The following is a 22027-nucleotide window of genomic DNA, read 5'->3' as shown; positions in this document are numbered from 1 at the left end:
TCTTCACTTCCTTACGGAAGCGGATGGCCTTCGCAGCCGCCTCGTCCCGCCGGGTCGCCGTAGCCGGACCCTTGGGCTTCTTCGGCCGACTGCCGAACAAGGTCGGCACGGCCCTGCGCTTCTTCCCACCGCCTGGAGCCCCCGGCACAGTAGAAGAGCCCGCGCTAGGCTGGCCGGCTCCTGGCCGATGGCGGGGGGCGACTTCTCCCTCGGTGTTGTCGTCAGGCCAGTCGGCGAAAATGGCCGAAGGCCTGAAGTCGCCTGCTGCTCCTCCTCCTCCCTCGCCGTCGTCCTCCAGAGCCGCCGCCCCCAGATCGGGGTCATCGACGTCGCTTTCCACCTGGTCGGCGAGGAACTCGCGGGCCGGCCCCGAGGTGCTAGCTGGCGCGTGGAGGAGGGGATTCTGACCAAAGCTGACTGGTCAAAACAAACTCGGTAAGAAAAAAGACAATCCAAAGAAAGAAAGGAAAGGTAACTCACCACAGGCGGGGGGTTGGCGCGGGAGTACGGCTCCTTGCCGAACCGCCAATCCTCCAGGAGCTTGCTGTCCGAGAGGTAGTTCACCATGAAGGCCACCTCCTCGTGAGGCATGTCCTTGGTGCACATCCGACTCAGGTCGCGGTGCCCGCTCATCTGGCATACCATATGGGGGCGGCCTTGGAGCGGGAGAACTCGACGCGCCACGAAGGCGGCCAGCAGGTCTGGACCAGTCAAGCCCTCCGACTGCGTCAGCACTCGGAGTCGCGCGATGGCGCTGGCTCTCGCAGGCGTCAGCGACTTGGCCCGGCATGACCAGTTGGGCAGTCTCCCAGCCGGTGGGCCGGCTTCGAAAGCCGGCAGGTTGACCCAGTCGCCCCTCGCGGAGACGCTCCTGACATAGAAGTACGATCTCTGCCACACTTCACCGACTTTATCAGCGAGATGGAGGGGAAGGGGTTGTCGGCCCCCGACCTTCGCACGGCGATAAAAGCGCCGCATTGAGCCGGCACGCCTACAGCCTGGGTGCCGAGCTTGGAGAAGAAGAACTCCCCCCAGAGCTCGAGGGTGAGGAGGACTCCGAAGAAGCCTTCGCACAAGGCCACGAAGGCGGACAGCAGCACCACTGTGTTGGGGTGAGGTGGTGCGGCTGGAGGCCGTAGAACTCCAGGAAGGATCGGAAGAAACTGCTCGCCGGCAGCCCCAACCCGCGCAAGCAGTGCGAGCGGAGGATGACCCGCTCGCCCTCCTGCGGCGTGGGGGAAATCTCCCCCTTCGGCGCAAGACGCACCCGCACGTGATCCTCGCCGGGGAGCCGACGAGTCCGGCGGAGGAACTCGACGTGGTCGTCGTGAACTTCGGAGCCATCCCAGGTGCCGGAGCGCACCGGGGAAGGCGCGGCGGCAGAGGAAGAGCTCATCGCGAGCTGATCGCCACGGCGTTCGTCGGAGCTTTGGCGCGCGGCAGAGCGAAGAAGAAGAAGAAGGAGGAGAGCGAGGAGCAGTGAGAAGGAGGAGAGCAAGGAGCAGTGAGAAGGAAGAGAGCGAGGAGTGGTGGGAAGGAGGAGCGTGCATGCCCCCCTCATTCCCCTACTTATAGCCTCGTGGGCTGCGAAGCCAAGGGGGCGGTCGTGGGATTTACTATGCCCACGGCCCCACGACCCCCATGTTCCACGACAAAGTTACTGCGCACAGTAACTCCATGAGAATCCCAACCGTCCGCCGGGGCCGCGGCGGATCCGCTCGGGCGCCGAGGCGCGGTAGTGGCAGGCCCTGCCTATGGGCCTATCCCGTCGCACGCGTAGGTTGGCAGAATGGCCCAACCACGTGTCATCGCATGACAGGCCTAGAACGGGCGGCGGCCTGGAGGCTTAGCTAGCACGCTACTTGGATCCCGCCGCGACGTTCGAAATATTGTGCGAGTCAGAATTGAGCGAATCCGAGTTGAGTGAGTCCGACTCCTTCTAGTCGGCCCGGCAGAAGTCCATCCAAGACCATGTGTTGAGCACCCGGAAGGAGAAACTGCTGAGGCTTCTCGGCCGATCGTCCGCGGCGCCTCATCAGTTTCGGGGACTACTGTCAGAGTAATGGGCCACGGGTAGGCCAACCCGAGCCCTAGAACCTTTCAAGACATCGGGGCAGGCTGCGCCCCTCAAGGCCCCAGGACGAAGAGCCGCCTTCAAGAAGTCAATGGCAAGACGGCCGACTGACCACTCCTGACTGGCAACTTCTGGAGAAGCCGGCTTTGGGGAGTCGGCCTGCGACTCCAACAAACCCCGTGACCTCATCAAGGGGGACGGGGCGGGAGAGTGGCTACAGTGAAGCCCACTCCCGCCCCTTACCAAGGGCGGGCATGGCCACAGCACGCCGTACCCCGGAAGATCTCCGTGCGGCGTGGCACTGTTGCCATGCTGGCCCTGACATCAGCACCGCAGGACCGAATCCTGCACCCACGACGGCTTGTTTGTACGGCTCAGAGGCAGCGGGTCCCACCAGTCGGTGAGACCCCAGGAGACGGCAAGAGGACCACCAGTCGCCCCGGGGGAGTCGGCCGAGCCCTCCCCCGGGGCCCACGCACCATTAATCAAGATGTGATGGAGAGTGGCAATAGTGATCGCCCGCCAGGCGGCGGGGCTGTTGCCACGACCCCATGATCAAGCCCACGTCATCAGAAGCACGGCACAGTAATCAGCACCCAGCAAGACCCGCCCGCGGCGGACGCGGCCTATCGGCTCCGTACCAGGCTAGTCGGCGGGGCCCGCCAGTCAGCAGGCCCCAACGGTCGGCGGGGAAGACGGAGGCCAGAGGCGCTGACGGCTGGGCCCGCGTCCCACCGGATTACCATTGTACCCCTGGGGTGGTAAGCCTATATAAACCCCCCAGGGCACCCATGCAAAGGGTTGGAACCCATTAGCTCTAGGCCAGATCATATAGAAGGGAGAGAGCTAGCCTTGCCCTCTCCTACCTCCAAGAAACAGCTCAAGGAGCAACCGTGTAAACACTTTGCCATAGTGATCATGCGGAGACACCGCAGAGCAGCAGTAGGGGTATTATCTCCCTGGAGAGCCCTGAAGCTAGGTAAGATTCACCGGCGTGCATGCCTTGGCCTCATCCCGTTTCCAGGCACCGGCGACGTTCTACTCGCCCCCACCATGATAAGCCATCCTTTGGCATATGTCGCACCAAACCCCCGACACAAAGTGAAAGTTTGGGAAAGTCATTTCATTCCCTCTCATTCAACTTTCAAAAGGTTTCAAATTTCACTCAATTTCACACAATCAATCGCTAACAATCAAACAAACAATCAAAGTTATTTATTTAATATAACATTCCAAAATTTAGAATTTTGGGATGTTACAAACCTACCACACTTAAAATGAATCTCGTCCTCGAGATTTGAAGATGCTGGCAAGAAAAGGGTTAGAGTTTGGGGGTTTTCTAGGGATTCCATTGATCGGAATGGTCTAGTGTGCTACCACACTTAAAAGCAGGGTTATGGTTCCAATAGAACTCATGTAGTCCATCTTTTAGCTTGACGATGTCGGTCTTCTCACATCTTCGGTATGATTCCTACACTAGGGCTCTTCTGTTAGGGGCATAACCTTTTTTTCCTCAACATCTTGTGTCCTTTTTATCTTTGTAAGGTTCTTCCAAGACTGGGTCTTCTTAGCTAACAGTTTTGTCGCCAATACTAAACAACTATCGATATCTCATGGTGGTCAACAATTTCTAGTTTCTTCTACAGGAAAAATGGTTGGGTTGAAATCTCACCGTATGCCCTACAGTTGGCAACAGTTGCCTATACAGGGTTCCATCGTCCTACCATTCTATGGCTTTAAGGCTTATCACATCGACACTCTTTTAAGGTTTTCATGGCTCTCTGATTCTCCATCAACATATGATAGTTCATGATAGGAGTCTCCGGTATGGGGGCCAATCCATCCCGTACTTGAACCATTACTATAGATGCAGACATCGAATCACGTATTCTAACACTTGGGCATACTCACAAGCATTACAGAACTTCTCTTCTCCATGATCTACGTTTGGGTAAATCTGTATGTCCTGCAAGCCAAACATAACCTCTATCGTTTCTTCACAACTCTCGGGTTTACGTAACCTCCTATGGAATGTCCGCTAATGAAATCACAACTTCTTCCATAATTTCTTTCTACAACAAGGTTGTGCTTGTTCCTTTTAAATACTGGGTCCTCTGGGTTATGGCCCACTTCAATACGTGTATATCTTTAACTCATCCTTGGAGTTACTATTGTTCCATATTCCAAAGCCAATAGTACTTCATTCCTTCATACTCTTGGGGTAACCATCATAACAAAAAAAACTCCAACTCATTTTGTCCAAACTCCACTCTGTGGAATACATTTTCCTTTCCATTGGTCAGGTGTCCTCACAGGGTATTACCACAAAAATAAATTGTACTGGTGCATCCATAATTCATACTCTCTTCATATCAAATCCTATATTACATCCTTAATCACTACTCAAAATTCAAATTCCAAAAGTACTTTATTACAAATGTTGTCATCCACATAGTTTGGTATGGTCAAGCATTACTTCCATCTTTATTCATTTGCCCTACTTGAAGATGCTTCAATCCCACTAGAATTGTTTGAGGTGATCTTTGAAATCATCGATCTTCTGCTTCATCATGGTGGCCATCAGCTTCATCTCCATAATCTCTGCATGTACTTCTCTCAGGTATTCCTGAGTGTGATGGAGTCTTGCTTCAAGTATTTCTCTAATCTGACGTATGGCTTCCAAAGCAGCTTCACGAACAGAGTCGAAGAATGTTGCTCATGGTACTCGAGAAATGAAAAAAGTATTGACCCATATTCTTTGGGCAAACTCCCTTCACACGGTGGAGGTGTAACTCCACGTACCAAAGTTGAACTCCATTCTCCATGAAAGGATAACCCTTGTAGACTGAATCTCCTTCAAGATGAATATGCTTCATCATGTCCTTCAGGATCATTGGGTAATCCTGATCACTAGTCAGGGGCATGATCGTTTCCGGGCCCTTGAGAAGAGACTCGTAAAGTCTTGTCATCTGCAGGTATAAGATATAAGGGGTACTCAGGGTAATGTATGTATTTCCTTGGGTGAAATGTGATTTTTTTTGGGAAAGGTTTGGGACCAGCTTGTCCATGGGTTCAAGGTTTAAGTCTGGGTGAGATAATGGGAGAGGCACTCACAATCAACCATAACTCATAACATTTCACATGAGGTTCCAACCACATCAACTTTTATTGTTTCATGAGCTATTACAATTTCCATTTCATAACTCAACTTAACACCCCCAGAAATAAAAGTGCATTCCAAATTCATTACATGCTTTATTCCAATATCAAGATCTCAACTACTCTGCTCAAGCTTTCCTTGATCTGAACATTCTTTGGGAAAATGTCCTACTCCTTTGCAGCGTAAACAAAAGACTTCAGACAAATCCAGGGGCTTCCTGGTGGTTATCTTGGCTCCTTGGGTTGTTGGCTTCCTTGCTGGGCATTTGCTAGCATAATGACCTGAATCCTTGCATCTGTAGCAAGTGATATGACTCAGGTCCTTCTCTGCAGAAATTGGGTTTTTTTGAGGATGCCTTCGTTTTCTCTTCCTAGATTTCTCCGTAATGATCAGAGCTTCTATTTGCTGAGGGTCAAACTTCACTTTTGTTGTCGGGAAGTCTCTTAGATACTCTTGGATTTCCTTTTTGCAATACTCTGAAAAATGTCCTTTTTCTCCACATGAGTAGCAGGCTTGGGCGAAAAATCTGTTTAGGCCTTCACCATCAGGGTCTTCAATAACTTCCTCCATCACGGGTTCTTCTAAACTTTCCCTGAGGGTTTCTTTCATGGCTTCCTTCCCCTGCTTGGTAATTTCTTGTACCTTGGGGTAAATCTGACATTGAGCAGGGTAGTGCGTAGTTCCTTCACACAGGAAACAAGTAACCTGCCTAGTTGGGCATTCTTCAGCTGGGTGATTTCCTTCACAATGAGGGCATCCATCCTTGTGTTCTTCATTGGTGTGTCCTATTTCTTCGCAAATCTTGCAGGCACAAGGTTTCTTCATGGGTTATCCCAGTGCTTCCGGATGAGACGGGAACCTAATAGAGTCTTCTTGAATTCCTCCCAAGTTCTTGCTCCGCTGCATCCTTGTATGGCTTGATGCATTTTCCACCAGGTTGCAACACTTTTTGTAAAGTACCGAAGAGCATATTGAACCTCATACTTGCTTTCAATCAGGTTGTTCCTGAAGTGATCCTCCATATTTTGAATCCATAGTTCTACCTCCCGTTGAGTCATCGGTCCAGAGAATACTAGTCCTTCTTCATTCACCATCTATTGGATCCAATGGTTTTGGGATGAGATACAAGAGAAGAGTGGGGGGAGATACACACAATACAAACAATAGTTTTCAAGAAACATGTTTTCTTTTGTGGTTGTCGAAAAAACATCAAACAAATGATAGCTCACAAATCACCGCATCTAACGTAAGTATATAACAGGGGTTTGGTCTTCTAAGGGTCAAATAATTCTTTAGATTCTTCAAGTTCTTCAAGTCTTCGGAGTCTTCAACTGTTGTAGCGTCAACTCTTCTAATGCATGGTGAAATCCTCTTTACTCTGAAATGGTCATTGATTGTCCGATATCTTGTCCTTCTTGGAGCGGCTTCAGTTGCTCCTCCGTGTGGTCAAAAGGGAAAGGGGTGTGTTCTAACTATTGTAGGTAGGAGAGGATATTTGATAAAATCAGAAAAGATGAGAAGTAATGGATTCTTTTGAAAATAAAGTTTTAGAGATTTCCTGTCCTAGGAGCTTTCCAGTTTCTAGGGTCACGCCCTACAGTCAACATGTGCTCTAATACCATATCTGTAGCGACCCGACCTCAGACGGTCAAGCCTCTGTGTATCTGTGCCATCCCTGGATCAGTATGCTGGCACACACAGTACATAAATGTATATATCAAAGTGCAATCACATGTATAAATAACGTAAAACTGATATATACCTCATAAGTCTCAGCGGAAACAAACAATCGGGTGTGGAGTCCCATCAACGCCATCGGCAGGTTGAGTGTAGACCGTAACCCTGTATCGTACTCTTACTCGTCGGAAGGAACATATCTGCAACATGAGGCGTTGCAGCCGTGTAGGTCAGTACATTGAATGTACCAGCAAGATCACAACATGAGAAAGCAGATGATAATACTATTCTACATGCAATATGGCTTTGTGGCTCTGTGTCTGATGTTTTTTGTGTGTAAAAGCTGGTTTTATTTTCCCTACAACAAAGGAATATCAGGAGTCTGTACTATGGAGTTTTCTATCATGACATGGTTCCGCCAACCGATGTCTCATACCCAAATCATCATAAGTTGCCCACAATTATGTTATCAGTCCAGTGTTGAGAGTTCCGAGATAGATCCAAGTCCAGAGGCTCAAATTGTCCGCAACCGGGGACACGGCTAATCGATTAGGTTTAAACCCTCTGCAGAGGTTTGTATACTTTACCCGCAAGATTCGATCCTTCTTTTTACGTTCTCGCACTTCAGGGTGTTTGAGAACAAGACGACCGAAACATGGTTTTCCAAAGAGTTCCCCTGACCACTGTCCGGTGCTCATCCAATCCTACCGTAGTTCTACATCTGCTAGCATCGTCCCAGCCAGAGTCACCACTAGGGTCAACCAAGCCAGAGCCCATAGTGACTTGCGGTTGCACAGGTAAGCTTCCGGGCATGAAGTATTCTTCTGTCTCTTTGAGTCTGGGTGAAGCTTTCCGCAAGATGTTATGGCGCTTCTCCATGCATCCCAGCCATCCACTGGTTTCTACAGGGTGCCCGTCAACCGTCCTTCACCCAGTAGTGTGTATTGAATTCTTGTCTCGTGTCTTGAAGTATGCCATCATGAATTTGTCGTCATTGATGTAGAGTCCTTAATTCTCACACCACTCTCGTGCACTCATATCAAACCTCGTCTACCATAGCATAGCATTAAAACTATAACGTCCTGGGCTTGGTAACAGGGAGATGGGTTCCTAACTCATGCATTCTACTCAACTACAAGATTCAATAACACTACTGGAGGGATTGTTGAAAGGGTGCTACTACATGCAAATAAAACATAGGTATGAAAAACATGGTCAAAGTGAACTTGCCTGGTAAGTTGATGAAGATAACAACGCTCTCGAAAATAACTTGATAGGACTATACGCAACTCTCCGATGAAATCTATAATAACAAACATGACATTCACATAAGCAAGCATTCTGGCAAGAAAATCTAACAATCAAAAGAAAACTCAATAAGGAAACCCAATACAAAACAAATAGCACATCGAAAGAACTAATAGGGGAAAACTATAAAGAACCTACTAGGAAAACCTTTTGCCTTAACTACAAAAATAGTTTTGTCCTAAGCAAAACTTAACAAAGAAAATACTAAACTAATAATTTTAACAGAAAATAAAATTTAAGTCAACTAAGTTAACATAAAGTATTTTTCATAAAGTTTTACTAGCAAAAGGAAACACATAAAAAGCTAAATTAAAACTCTAATTATGCTTAAAACAAAACTAGTAAGAAAAAGAAATAAAACATTTTTATTTTTCTGTAAATAAAAGTTCACCCTCTAATACTACAGAAACAAATCTGAACTAAAATATAACAGAGGTCAAAATAAATTTTAAAATAATTAAAACAACATCAAGTTAAAAATAATTAGCACAGTGTTGTTTTCGTGAAAACTAAATTTAATAAAATCTATAAGTACCCAAATTAATCCTACTTCTATGCAAGGTCAAAACAAAGCAGTGGCAAAAAGAATCGCCGAAAAATATTAACTCTAGCTCATATTATAACAGAAATACTAATCTGACTAAAACCCATATAAAACAATTTTTTAAAATTAAAACATGGCCTAAAATATTTTATACAGAAACTTTAGGAAATTTGTAGACTAGATCAAAAAGAATCAATCAAAAACTCTAAATAACCTAAGAGCTATAATTTTTTCAAGATTGGAACTTTCTGTTTTAAAAACAGAAACGAAAATAACACAAAAAAAACTAACGGGCACTACTGGGCCGAAGGGGTGCGATCTGTAACAAACTAACGCTCAGGCGATAACTAACAACCGCGTACAGTGTATAACTAACAGAAACCGGTGAACCGGTTTAGATCTAAACCGAAAAAAAATCATACACTAAAACCGATCTAACAAAAGAAACGATCTACTAAACTATTTTTTTTACTGAACGAAAACAGGTGGTTGGGACTTAAAGATGGTGCGTTGGAGTGGCGCTCGGACTCCGGTGGGGCGGCGGCTCTGGCGGTCGTGGGTGGCAGCGGAGGTGTCGAAGAGATGCGGTGGGGTGTGGCTCGTTCGCTGGTGGAGTCGGAGATGGTCTGCATCGACGATTGTCGACGGAATGAACCGGTGAAGCACGGCGCTCCGGGTGCTCCGGTGGAGACGACGAGGTTGGTACGGCTTCTGTAGTTGGAAGGAGGATGCAAGACCTTGTCAAAACGACTGTAGAGATCGATAGAGGTTGTCATATGAAAAGAGAAGGCTTGGGATGGCTCACCAGCGTGGGAAAACGGCGATGAACTGCAGCTTCTGCGGCGAGATTGGAACAGTGATAGCAGACGATATAGTGGGTTTTGGCGAGGGGTTTCAAAGGAAATCGGTCGAGGATGGCCGTGGCTATTTATAGGACATATTTCTTGGGCCTGGGGTTGGTTTGGGATAGGTTTTCCACGAAGATCGGCATAAATGCGTGTACGCGTATGTTTCTCTGTTTCTGTTCGTGGGAAAGAAGGAAGAGGTGGGGTCTAGCTCCAGGTGGAAGTCAACGAGGGAAAAAGTTTCCAGGAAACGAAGGGGCGAGCGAAGGGAGCGTGAGGCGCTGAGGCGGGAGCTCGGCCTTGCTGGCGGCTAGCGGCTGCGGCTGGCCTACTCGCGGCCTGGTTCGTGGCCTCGCCTGGCCTGCTGGGTGGGCCGCTTGGCCTGCCTAGCGGGCGTGTTTTTATTTTTTTAAACAGCGAAAAAGGACAAATAAACGAAATAAAAATACACTTTATATAGGCATATTATAGATCAAAATTTTCATAAAAATAAATCCTAAATAATGAACATATTTTCAGGTACAAATAAAATCTAGAAAAATTTAGATAAAGCAAACTGTGCTACTGTTGCATTAAAAATGCAAATAAATTTTTTTAAATTACCAAAATGATTTCAAATCCATTTTTCTATTGTAGGGAATCATTTTACCCTTATTTCCATTTATTTATTTTTTGGAGAAAAATAATTTGACTAAAATTTCAAATAACTCCAAAATGATTCTTTGAAACTTCCAACTCTCTTTTTGCAAGTTTTGAAGAAGTGATCTTATCTTTTCTCATGAAACTCATTGAGCTGCATAAAGTTTCTAATTTGAATCATTTGCGAATAAAACTTCAAATATTTTCAAAACCCCTTTTCATTTTAAATGGAAAAAGTCATGTCATCTTCACTCTAGGGTTTTGCATTTGAAAAGAATTTGAATTCATGCAGATCAGAATGCAAAGTGAAAGTTTGGGAAAGTCATTTCATTCCCTCTCTTTCAACATTCAAAAGGTTTCAAATTTCACTCAATTTCACACAATCAATCGCTCACGATCAAACAAACAACAAAAGTTATTTATTTAATATAACATTCCAAAATTTAGAATTTTGGAATGTTACATCAAATTATCAAAGTACCGAATATGAATCATATGATCATGATGAAACCTAGCTTGACGAAATTCCCATGTGTCCTCGGGAGCGCTTTTCTTTATATAAGAATTTGTCCAGGATTGTCCTTTGCTACAAAAAGGATTGGGCCACCTTGCTGCACTTTATTTACTTTTGTTACTTGTTGCTCGTTACAAATTATCTTATCACAAAACTATCTGTTACCTATAATTTCAGTGCTTGCAGAGAATACCTTGCTGAAAACCGCTTATCATTTCCTTCTGCTCCTCGTTGGGTTCGACACTCTTACTTATCTAAAGGACTATGATAGATCCCCAATACTTGTGGGTCATCAAGACTATTTTCTGGCGCCGTTGCCGGGGAGTGAAGCGCCTTTGCTAGGTGGAATTTGGTAAGGAAAAATTTATATAGTGTGCTGAAATTTACTGTCACTTGTTACTATGGAAAGTAATCCTCGGAGGGGCTTGTTTGGGGTATCTTCACCCCGACCAGTAGAGCATAGAGTTTCTCCTCAACCTACTGAACCTACTGAAAATGAAAATGTCTGCTTTGAAATTCCTTCGGGTATGATAGAAAAACTGCTAGCTAATCCTTTTGCAGGAGATGAAACATTACATCCTAATGAGCACTTAATATATGTGGATGAAGTTTGTGGATTATTTAAGCTTGCAGATATGCCGGATGATGTTATAAAGAAGAAGGTCTTCCCTTTATCTTTGGAGGGAGATGCATTGACATGGTATAGGCTATGTGATGATATGGGATCATGGAACTACAAACGATTGAAATTGGAATTTCATCAGAACTTTTATCCTATGCATCTTGTTCATCGTGATCATAATTATATATATAATTTTTGGCCTCGCGAAGGAGAAAGCATCGCTCAAGCTTGGGGGAAGCTTAAATCAATGTTCGCACCATGCTCGACACTTCTTGTGCTGGCTCTTTTATGATGAAGACTATTGAATTCAAATGGGATTTATTGCAAAGAATTAAATGCAACTTTAAAGATTGGGATCTCGACGGAGGTAAGGAATCAGGTATGACACTTAAGCTTGATTGTGTTAAATCTTTTATGGATACTGATGTTTTCCATAAATTTAGCACTAAATATGGACTTGACTATGAGATAGTAGCTTCTTTTTGTGAATCTTTTGCTACTCACATGGATCTCCCTAAAGAGAAGTGGTTTAAATATCATCCTCCCATAGAAGTAAAAGTAGCTGCACCTATTAAAGTTGAAGAAAAGACTATCACTTATAATTATCCTATTATTCCTATTGCTTATGTTGAGAAACCACCTTTTCTTATTAGGATAAAAGATCATGCTAAAGCTTCAACTGTGGTTCGTAAAAGCAATATTAGAACTTATACACCTCCTGAGAAAGTTAAAGTTGAACCTAATATTGCTATTGTTAAGGATCTCTTGGCTGATAATATTGATGGGCATGTTATTTATTTCTGTGATGAAACTGCTAGAATTGCTAAACCTTGTGCTAAAGATAAACATAGACCTGTGTAGGCATGCCTGTTATTTCTGTTAAAATAGGAGATCATTGTTATCATGACTTGTGTGACATGGGTGCTAGTGCTAGTGCTAGTGCAATACCTATTGACTTATACAGAGAAATTATGCATTATATTGCACCTGCTTAGTTAGAAGAAATTGATGTCACCATTAAACTTGCCAATAGAGATACTATTTCACCAATGGGAATTGTTAGACATGTTGAAGTCTTGTGTGGGAAAACTAAATATCCTACTGATTTTCTTGTTCTTGGTTCCCCACAAGATAGCTTTTGTCCCATTATATTTGGTAAACCCTTCTTAAACACTGTTAATGCTAGGATAGACTGCAAAAAGGATGTTATTACTATTGGTTTAGGTGATATGTCTCATGAGTTCAACTTTTCTAAATTTCGTAGACAACACCGTGAAGAAGAATTGACTAGTAAAGATGAAATTATTGGTCTTGCTTCTATTGCCATACCTCCTAGTGATCCTTTAGAACAATATTTGACAGACCATGAAAATGATATGTATATGAATGAAAGAAGGGAAATAGATGAAGTGTTCTTTAAACAGGGACCTATTCTTAAACATAACTTGCCTGTTGAAACCTTAAGGGATCCTCCTCCACCCAAGCGCGATCCCGTGTTTGATGTTAAACCTTTGCCTGATAATCTTAAATATGCTTATCTTGATGAAAAGAAGATATATCCTATTATTATTAGTACTAACCTTTCAGAGAAGGAGGAAGAAAAATTATTGAAAATTCTGAAGAAGCACCATGCTGCTATTGGATATACTCTTGATGATCTTAAGGGCATTAGTCCCACTCTATGTCAACACAAAATAAATTTGGAAAAAGATGCCAAACCAGTTATTGATCATCAACGACGGCTGAATCCTAAGATGAAAGAAGTGGTAAGAAAAGAAATAATAAAGCTCCTTGAGGCAGGTATAATTTATCCCGTTGCTGATAGTCAACGGGTAAGTCCTGTCCATTGTGTTCCTAAGAAGGGAGGTATTACTGTCGTTCCTAATGATAAAGATGAATTGATTCCGCAAAGAATTATTACAGGTTATAGGATGGTAATTGATTTCCGCAAATTAAATAAGGATACTAAAAAATATCATTACCCCTTACCTTTTATTGATCAAATGCTAGAAGGATTATCCAAACATACACATTTTTGCTTTCTAGATGGTTATTCTGGTTTCTCCCAAATACCTGTGTCAGCTGATGATCAATCTAAGACCACTTTTACTTGCCCTTTCGGTACTTTTGCTTATAGACGTATGCCTTTTGGTTTATGTAATGCACCTGCTACCTTTCAAAGATGCATGATGGCTATATTTTCTGATTTTTGTGAAAAGATATGTGAGGTATTCATGGATGATTTCTCCGTTTATGGATCCTCTTTTGATGATTGCTTAAGCAACCTTGATCAATTTTTGCAGAGATGTGAAGAAACTAACCTTGTCTTGAATTGGGAGAAATGCCACTTTATGGTTAATGAAGGTATTGTCTTGGGGCACAAAATTTCCGAAAGAGGCATTGAAGTTGATAAAGCTAAAGTTGATGCTATTGAAAAGATGCCGTGTCCCAAGGACATCAAAGATATAAGAAGTTTCCTTGGTCATGACGGTTTTTATAGGAGGTTCATTAAGGACTTATCAAAAAATTCTCGGCCTCTGACTAATTTATTACAAAAAGATATACCATTCATCTTTGATGTTGATTGTGTAGAAGCCTTTGAAATACTTAAGAAAACATTAATCTCAGCACCTATTGTTCAGCCACCTGATTGGAATTTACCTTTTGAAATTATGTGTGATGCTAGTGATTATGCTGTAGGTGCTGTTCTAGGGCAAAGAGTTGATAAGAAATTAAATGTTATTCAATATGCTAGTAAAACTCTAGACAATGCCCAGAGAAATTATGCTACTACTGAAAAAGAATTCTTAGCAATTGTATTTGCTTGTGATAAGTTCAGACCTTATATTGTTGATTCTAAAGTAACTATTCACACGGATCATGTTGCTATTAAATATCTTATGGGAAAGAAAGATGCTAAACCTAGACTTATTAGATGGGTTCTCTTGCTACAAGAATTTGATTTGCATATGATTGATAGAAAGGGAGTTAAAAACCCCATTGTAGACAACTTGTCTAGGTTAGAAACTGTTCTTGATGACCCACTACCTATTGATGATAGCTTTCCTGATGAACAATTTAATGTCATAAATGCTTCTAATACTACTCCATGGTATGCTGATTATGCTAATTACATTGTTGCTAAATTTATACCACCTAGTTTCACATACCAGCAAAAGAAAAAGTTTTTCTATGATTTAAAACATTACTTTTGGGATGACCCACATCTCTATAAAGAAGGAGTAGATGGTGTTATTAGGCGTTGTGTACCTAAGCATGAACAGGAACAGATCCTACGCAAGTGTCACCCCGAGGCTTATGGAGGACACCATGCTGGAGATAGAACTGCACATAAGGTATTGCAATCCGGTTTTTATTGGCCTACTCTCTTCAAGGATGCCCGTAAGTTTGTCTTATCTTGTGATGAATGTCAAAGAATTGGTAATATTAATAGACGTCAAGAAATGCCTATGAATTATTCACTTGTTAATGAACCATTTGACGTTTGGGGCTTTGATTATATGGGACCTTTTCCTGCCTCTAATGGATATACACATATTTTAGTTGTTGTTGATTACGTTACTAAGTGGGTAGAAGCTATTGCAACTAATAGTGCTGATCATAACACCTCTATTAAGATGCTTAAAGAAGTTATTTTTCCGAGGTTAGGAGTCCCTAGATATTTAATGGCTGATGGTGGTTCACATTTTAATCATGGTGCTTTCCGTAAAATGCTTGCTTAGTATGATGTTAATCATAGAATTGCATCTCCTTATCACCCACAGTCTAGTGGTCAAGTAGAATTGAGTAATAGAGAACTCAAATTAATTTTGCAAAAGACTGTTAATAGATCTAGAAAGAATTGGTCCAAGAAACTTGATGATGCATTATGGGCCTATAGAACTGCATATAAAACCCCTATGGGTATGTCTCCGTATGAAATGGTTTATGGAAAAGCATCTCACTTACCTCTTGAACTAGAACATAAGGCTTATTGGGATATTAAAGAGCTCAATTATGATTTCAAACTTGCCGGTGAGAAAAGGTTATTTGACATTAGCTCACTTGATGAATGGAGAACCCAAGCCTATGAAAATGCCAAATTGTTTAAAGAAAAAAGTTAAAAGATGGCATGACAAAAGGATGCAAAAGTGTGAGTTTAATGTAGGTGATTATGTATTGCTATACAACTCTTGTTTAAGATTTTTTGCAGGAAAACTTCTCTCTAAATGGGAAGGTCCTTACGTTATCGAGGAGGTCTATCGTTCCGGTGCCATAAAAATCAAAAATTCGAAGGCACAAATCCGAAGGTGGTGAACGGTCAAAGAATCAAACATTATATCTCAGGTAATCCTATAAATGTTGAAACCAATGTTATTGAAACCGTAATCCCGGAGGAATACATAAGGGACACTTTCCGGAACGTTTAAAACTCCAAAAAGGAATAGGTATGTGGTATGGTAAGTAAACCGACTCCAAAGCAGTTCTAATGGCAATTTTCTCTGTTTTGGAATATTTAGAAAAAGAGAAAAATAAGAAGCAGTCCAGGAAGGACACGAGGGCTCCACAAGGGTGGAGGGTGCGCCCCCTGCCTCGTGGGCACCTCGTGCGCTCTCCGGACTTCGTTTTCTTGCACGTTACGTATTTTGGTCGGTAAAAATTCATTATATAATCTCCCGAATGTTTTGACTCCCGTATCACGCAATTATCCTCTGTCTTTGTTTCGAGCTGTCCTGCTGCAGATTAGAGCAACATGTTGTCCTAGGATTTGGAAGGAGAAAGCTATGTGGCTGACTACCTTGCAGATCCTAAGGTCCATGGGGATGTGGAGCATTGTGGTTGGACTACGGAAGGAGAAGAGGACTATGAACCCAAGGGAAGGGAAGAGATGAGCTCAGAAGAAGATGAAGTCCCATTACCTCAACCTGGGGACATGCATGTGGAGTTCAAGAAGTCAAGCCTCCCGGATAGAGTAAAGAAACCTAAGATCGAGTTTATCCCTTTTCGCCTCTTACAGGAAAACAAGCAGGAACTATGCAAAAAGATACTAAGCCTGGAGCAAGAGATCGATGACCTAAGGTACCAAAATTCTGTCCTCAAGCGCATATTAAGGAAGAACCCTACGCCATCAACAAAACCATCACCTTCTTCACCAACAAAAGAGATATAATCACATGGGTATGGGCACTCCCCTTGGAAACTGCCAAGCTTGGGGAGTGCCTCGGTATCGTATCACCATCACTTCTTTCTTTACCGTTTTTCTTAGTTTGATCCATTTGGTAATATCTTGATCTAGTAGCATAAAGTTTTAGTATGATCTAGTTGTGAGTTTTGCTTTATGATCCTTCTTTGTAATCGAGTCTGTGAGCTATATATAATAAAGATTAGTGTTGAGTCAAGGGCTTGATTATTTTGCCATAATATTCAGTGAATAAAAGAAAAGAGAAAAGAAATAAAAAGAAACAAAGAGATCATATGGATCTTATGGAGAGTAATGAGCTCACATAGAAAGAGTATGATGAATAAAAGTTGTTGAGAGTTGACAAACATAGTTTTGGTCATCGTTGCAATTAATAGGAAGTAATAAAGAAAGAGAGGTCTTCACATATAAATACACTATCTTGGACATCTTTTATGATTGTGAGCACTCATTAAAATATGACATGCTAAAGAGTTGACATTGGACAAGGAAGACAACATAATGGGTTATGTTTTCTTACCACTGAGATAAATTATATTGTCATGGATCATCCAACATGATTGAGATTGCCTTTCCCCCTCATGCTAGCCAAATTATTTGCACCAATTAGAGATACTACTTGTGCTTCCAAACACCCTTAAACCAGTTTTGCCATGAGAGTCCACCATACCTACCTATGGATTGAGTAAGATCCCCCAGGTAAGTTGTCATCGGTGCAAGCAATAAAAATTGCCCTCTAAATATGTATGACTTATAGTGTGGGAGAAAATAAGCTTTATACGATCGTGTGATACGGAAGAAATAAAAGCGACGGACTGCATAATAAAGGTCCATATCACAAGTGGCAATATAAAGTGACGTTCTTTCGCATTAAGATTTTGTGCAACCAACCATAAAAGCGCATGACAACCTCTGCTTCCCTCTGCGAAGGGCCTATCTTTTACCTTTATCTCCTACCTTGCATAAGAGCCATGGTGATCTTCACCCTTCCTTTTTACATTTTATCTTTTGGCAAGAACAACATGTTGGAAAGATCCTGGTACATATGGCTAATTTGATGTGAGTTTTCATGAACTATTATTATTGACATTACCCTTGAGGTAAAACATTGGGAGGCAAAACTACAAGCCCCTATCTTTCTCTGTGTCCGATTAAAACTCCATACCCATAAGTATTGCGTGAGTGTTAGCAATTGTGAAAGACTGTATAATAGTTGAGTATGTGGACTTGCTGAAAAGCTCTTATATTGACTCTTTCCTATGTTATGATAAATTGCAATTGCTTCAATGACTGAGATTATAATTTGTTAGTTTTCAATAAAGTTTATGATTCATACTTGAAATTGTGATTGAATTATTACTCTTGCATAAGAGATCATATGACAAGAATTATATAAGTTGCTGTTCTAAGAATGATCATGATGCCCTCATGTCCGTATTTTATTTTTATCGACACCTCTATCTCTCAACATGTGGACGTATTTTTCAATTTCGGCTTTCGCTTGAGGACAAGCGAGGTCTAAGCTTGGGGGAGTTGATACGTCCATTTTGCATCATGCTTTTATATCGATATTTATTGCATTATGGGCTCTATTTACACATTATGTCACAATACTTATGCCTATTCTCTCTTATTTTACAAGGTTTACATAAAGAGGGAGAATGTCGGTAGCTGGGATTCTGGGATGGAAAAGGAGCAAATATTAGAGACCTATTCTGCACAGCTCCAAAAGTCCTGAAACTTCAGGGAAGTCATTTTCAGATCATATAAAAAAATACTGAGTGCAAGAAGTTCCAAAGGGGGGCCACACACTGGCCACGAGGGGGGGCGCCCTACCCCCCTGGGCGCCCCCCTACCTTGTGGGCCCTCTGGTGGCACTCTGATGCCCATCTTCTTCTATATGGAGTCTTTCGTTGAGGAAAAAATCATAAGCAAGCTTTTGGGACGAGACTTCGCCGCCACGAGGCGGAACCTTGGCGGAACCAATCTAGGGCTCTGGTGGAGCTGTTTTGCCGGGGAAACTTCCCTCCGGGAGGGGGAAATCATCGCCATCGTCATCACCAACGATCCTCTCAATGGGAGGGGGTCAATCTCCATCAACATCTTCACCAGCACCATCTCCTCTCAAACCCTAGTTCATCTCTTGTATCCAATTCTTGTCTCTAAGTCTGGGATTGGTACCTGTGGGTTGCTAGTAGTGTTGATTACTCCTTGTAGTTGATGCTAGTTGGTTTATTTGGTGGAAGATCATATGTCAGATCCATTATGCATATTAATACCCCTCTGATTATGAACATGAATATTCTTTGTGAGTAGTTACGTTTGTTCCTAAGGACATGGGAGAAGTCTTGCTATTAGTAGTCATGTGAATTTGGTATTCGTTTGATATTTTGATGAGATGTATGTTGTCTCTCCTCTAGTGGTGTTATGTGAACGTCGACTACATGACACTTCACCATTATTTGGGCCTAGAGGAAGGCATTGGGAAGTAATAAGTAAATGATGGGTTGCTGGAGTGATAGAAGCTTAAACCCTAGTTTATGTGTTGCTTCGTAAGGGGCTGATTTGGATCCACATGTTTCATGCTATGGTTAGGTTTACCTTAATACTTTTGTTGTAGTTGCGGATGCTTGCGATAGAGGTTAATCACAAGTGGGATGCTTGTCCAAGTAAGGACAGAACCCAAGCACCGGTCCACCCACATATCAAATTATCAAAGTACCAAATGTGAATCATATGATCGTGATGAAACCTAGCTTGACGAAATTCCCATGTGTCCTCGGGAGCGCTTTTCTCTATATAAGAATTTGTCCAGGCTTGTCCTTTGCTACAAAAAGGATTGGGCCACCTTGCTGCACTTTATTTACTTTTGTTACTTGTTGCTCGTTACAAATTATCTTATCACAAAACTATCTGTTACCTATAATTTCGGTGCTTGCATAGAATACCTTGCTGAAAACCGCTTATCATTTCCTTCTGCTCCTCGTTGGGTTCGACACTCTTACTTATTGAAAGGACTATGATAGATCCCCTATACTTGTGGGTCATCACTGTATCCCAGCCAGTGCTTTAACTCTGCTGAAGTTCTTGATAATCTTTTGATATAATCTCAACACTGGTAAACAAGAGTGATTTCAACCATACATTTGAAGGGCACAAAAATATATACTATTGAGTGATTCCAGTGAGTGCTTTGTCATCTCTTCTGGGACTACATGAATAAGCTTTTTTCTCAGGTTGGTACCGGCCTATGGCCTTCATCCATATTAGTTTGTTGTCATCTCTATTTGTATCGTGCTACTGTCATGAGAAACTCCTTTATCTTTGCACGTTAAAGTTTTACAACCTATGATACATGGCAATGCTTTGAGTGTTGAGCTAATTGGCACTGATTAAATAAACAAATACCTCTCTTTAAGCAAGACTACTATGTTGCTAACTTTACCCATTAAGATAATGAGGGTGCTTCTATTTGTTAGTGTATGTTTCATCAACTAGTCCCACTATTACAGTAATCTCACTCTCTCAATATATGTGCCAACAGGGATGCTCGATTTTGGTGGAACTGCACAAAAACTTTGGGTGCTTCATTGCCTCGACAGCTTTCTTCCTTTCATGTCAGTCACTAATCTCGGCTTGCATTCTTCCTTTGCTGTCAGTCACTTGGCTTATCTCGGCTTCCAGTCAAAGGAAACAGTAATTGATATGCTATCTCACACAGGTTGGTACTGGTCTTTATCCTGATTATTGTGCTTGTCATATGTATTGGTATTTTGGTATTGTGCTACTGTTTGCCGATTTCATAAAGGAGTAACTTGGAGCCTGAACTCGCAGGCAAATCATTACATTGGGTGATTTCAGTAGAACTGTACAAAAGGACCAGATGGACAGGTACTTATGATGCTGCTATGTACTCCAAAGTTCACTCAGACAAACATCGATGTTGACAAGAAGAAGTGACTATATTCATTCAAGTATCAACCGACGTCAACCAATTGTCAAACTCCAAGTATTAGGAGAGTGAACGCCAAAAATATTGCTTGGCGCATAGCCCAGAAAAATGCAGTCTAGTCTTTGGTCCCAACTTGTGCCTTTTGGTTATCGGCACATATGGTAGCAAACTGTATGTCATGGAGTCTAAAGATTCCAGACAGTTTACTCATACAAGCATTAATTTTAGCAAGAAGATGAATATATGCGTCAACCAGATTCCAGACAAGTTTACTCGTACACGCATTAATTTTAGCAAGAAGATGAATATACGCATTTCGAAAGTTTACTCGTACACGCATTAATTTTAGCAAGAAGTACCTCCGACTGAACACCATTTACCAGTCTGTACCCTAGGTAATTAAAGTTCGTCCATGGATGATATTTGTTGTGATCTCAATCATTTGGATGCATAAACATACTGAACATGTGTATATATGAATCTTTTTGTGAATTATCTATGAATATTGTCATGTGATCTATCAATCATTTGGATGCATAGACATGCTGAACTTGTGTATATATGAATCTTTTGAGTTGTTGATTGTGAATGTTGGCTATGAATATGAACGTGTCCTGTGAACCTGAGTTTGATATGAATGTTTACCTTTTCTATTGTACTTGTATATGAACTTGTTAGTATGCCTACTGTGGGATTTGTGACATGTGCGTGTCAATGGCACACCTTCTTCCTGAGAAGAATTGCACCTGCTTTGTTAGGGTAGCAACAACACATCAGTTCTTTTTAATCTTTTTGCTCTGTCTTCCCCCGTCCCCCGCTCAACCCCTGCCGTAATGTTTTCGACCTCAAAACAAACATAGTACTGCGTTGTTTTGGGGGCTTGATGAAAAATCGAGTGCTGGTTTCTATAGGTTGGCCTGCCCAGCAAATGGGCTGCTAGTCCACCACGGACTGGGAGGCTAAAAATACAAGTTTTATGGTGCAGAAGCAAGTAAAAAAACGCCATCGAGAGCCATCCACTGAAGAAAAAAATCGCTCCTGATGTGCTTCTTCAGTCGCGCCGCCAGCCCCCTCTTTAATCCAGTTCGCTCGGGGATCTAGCTGGTATCATTTTTTTCTAGAGGGCGAACAAGTATCAGCTAGGCGTAGGTTTTGTTTTTTAACATGTGTGGCCCACGACATACGAAGACAGTGGTTTGAACTTACCTTTTGAGGTCCATACCGCCCTATGGGCTTTTTCTTAAAGATCAGCAGCCCAATGTATTTTTCTTAGTAAAATGCAGATCTCTGTTCTATTTATCTATATATAGGAATAATAATGTTGTCTCCAATTTATGTTTTCCCTTCTAACCACATTATATATATATTTATATTATTACTATTATCATATATTTTATAGAGACTTATATATACATTATAAAAAACATTCCTCATGTTATTAACTTATAAAAGTAAATGTTTAACAGAAGTTGGGAAGGAAATCCTGGTTGTT

The sequence above is a fragment of the Triticum aestivum genome, chromosome 4A, assembly GCF_018294505.1.
Source record: "Triticum aestivum cultivar Chinese Spring chromosome 4A, IWGSC CS RefSeq v2.1, whole genome shotgun sequence".
Classification (NCBI taxonomy): Eukaryota; Viridiplantae; Streptophyta; class Magnoliopsida; order Poales; family Poaceae; genus Triticum; species Triticum aestivum.
This window is presented reverse-complemented; position numbering follows the sequence as displayed.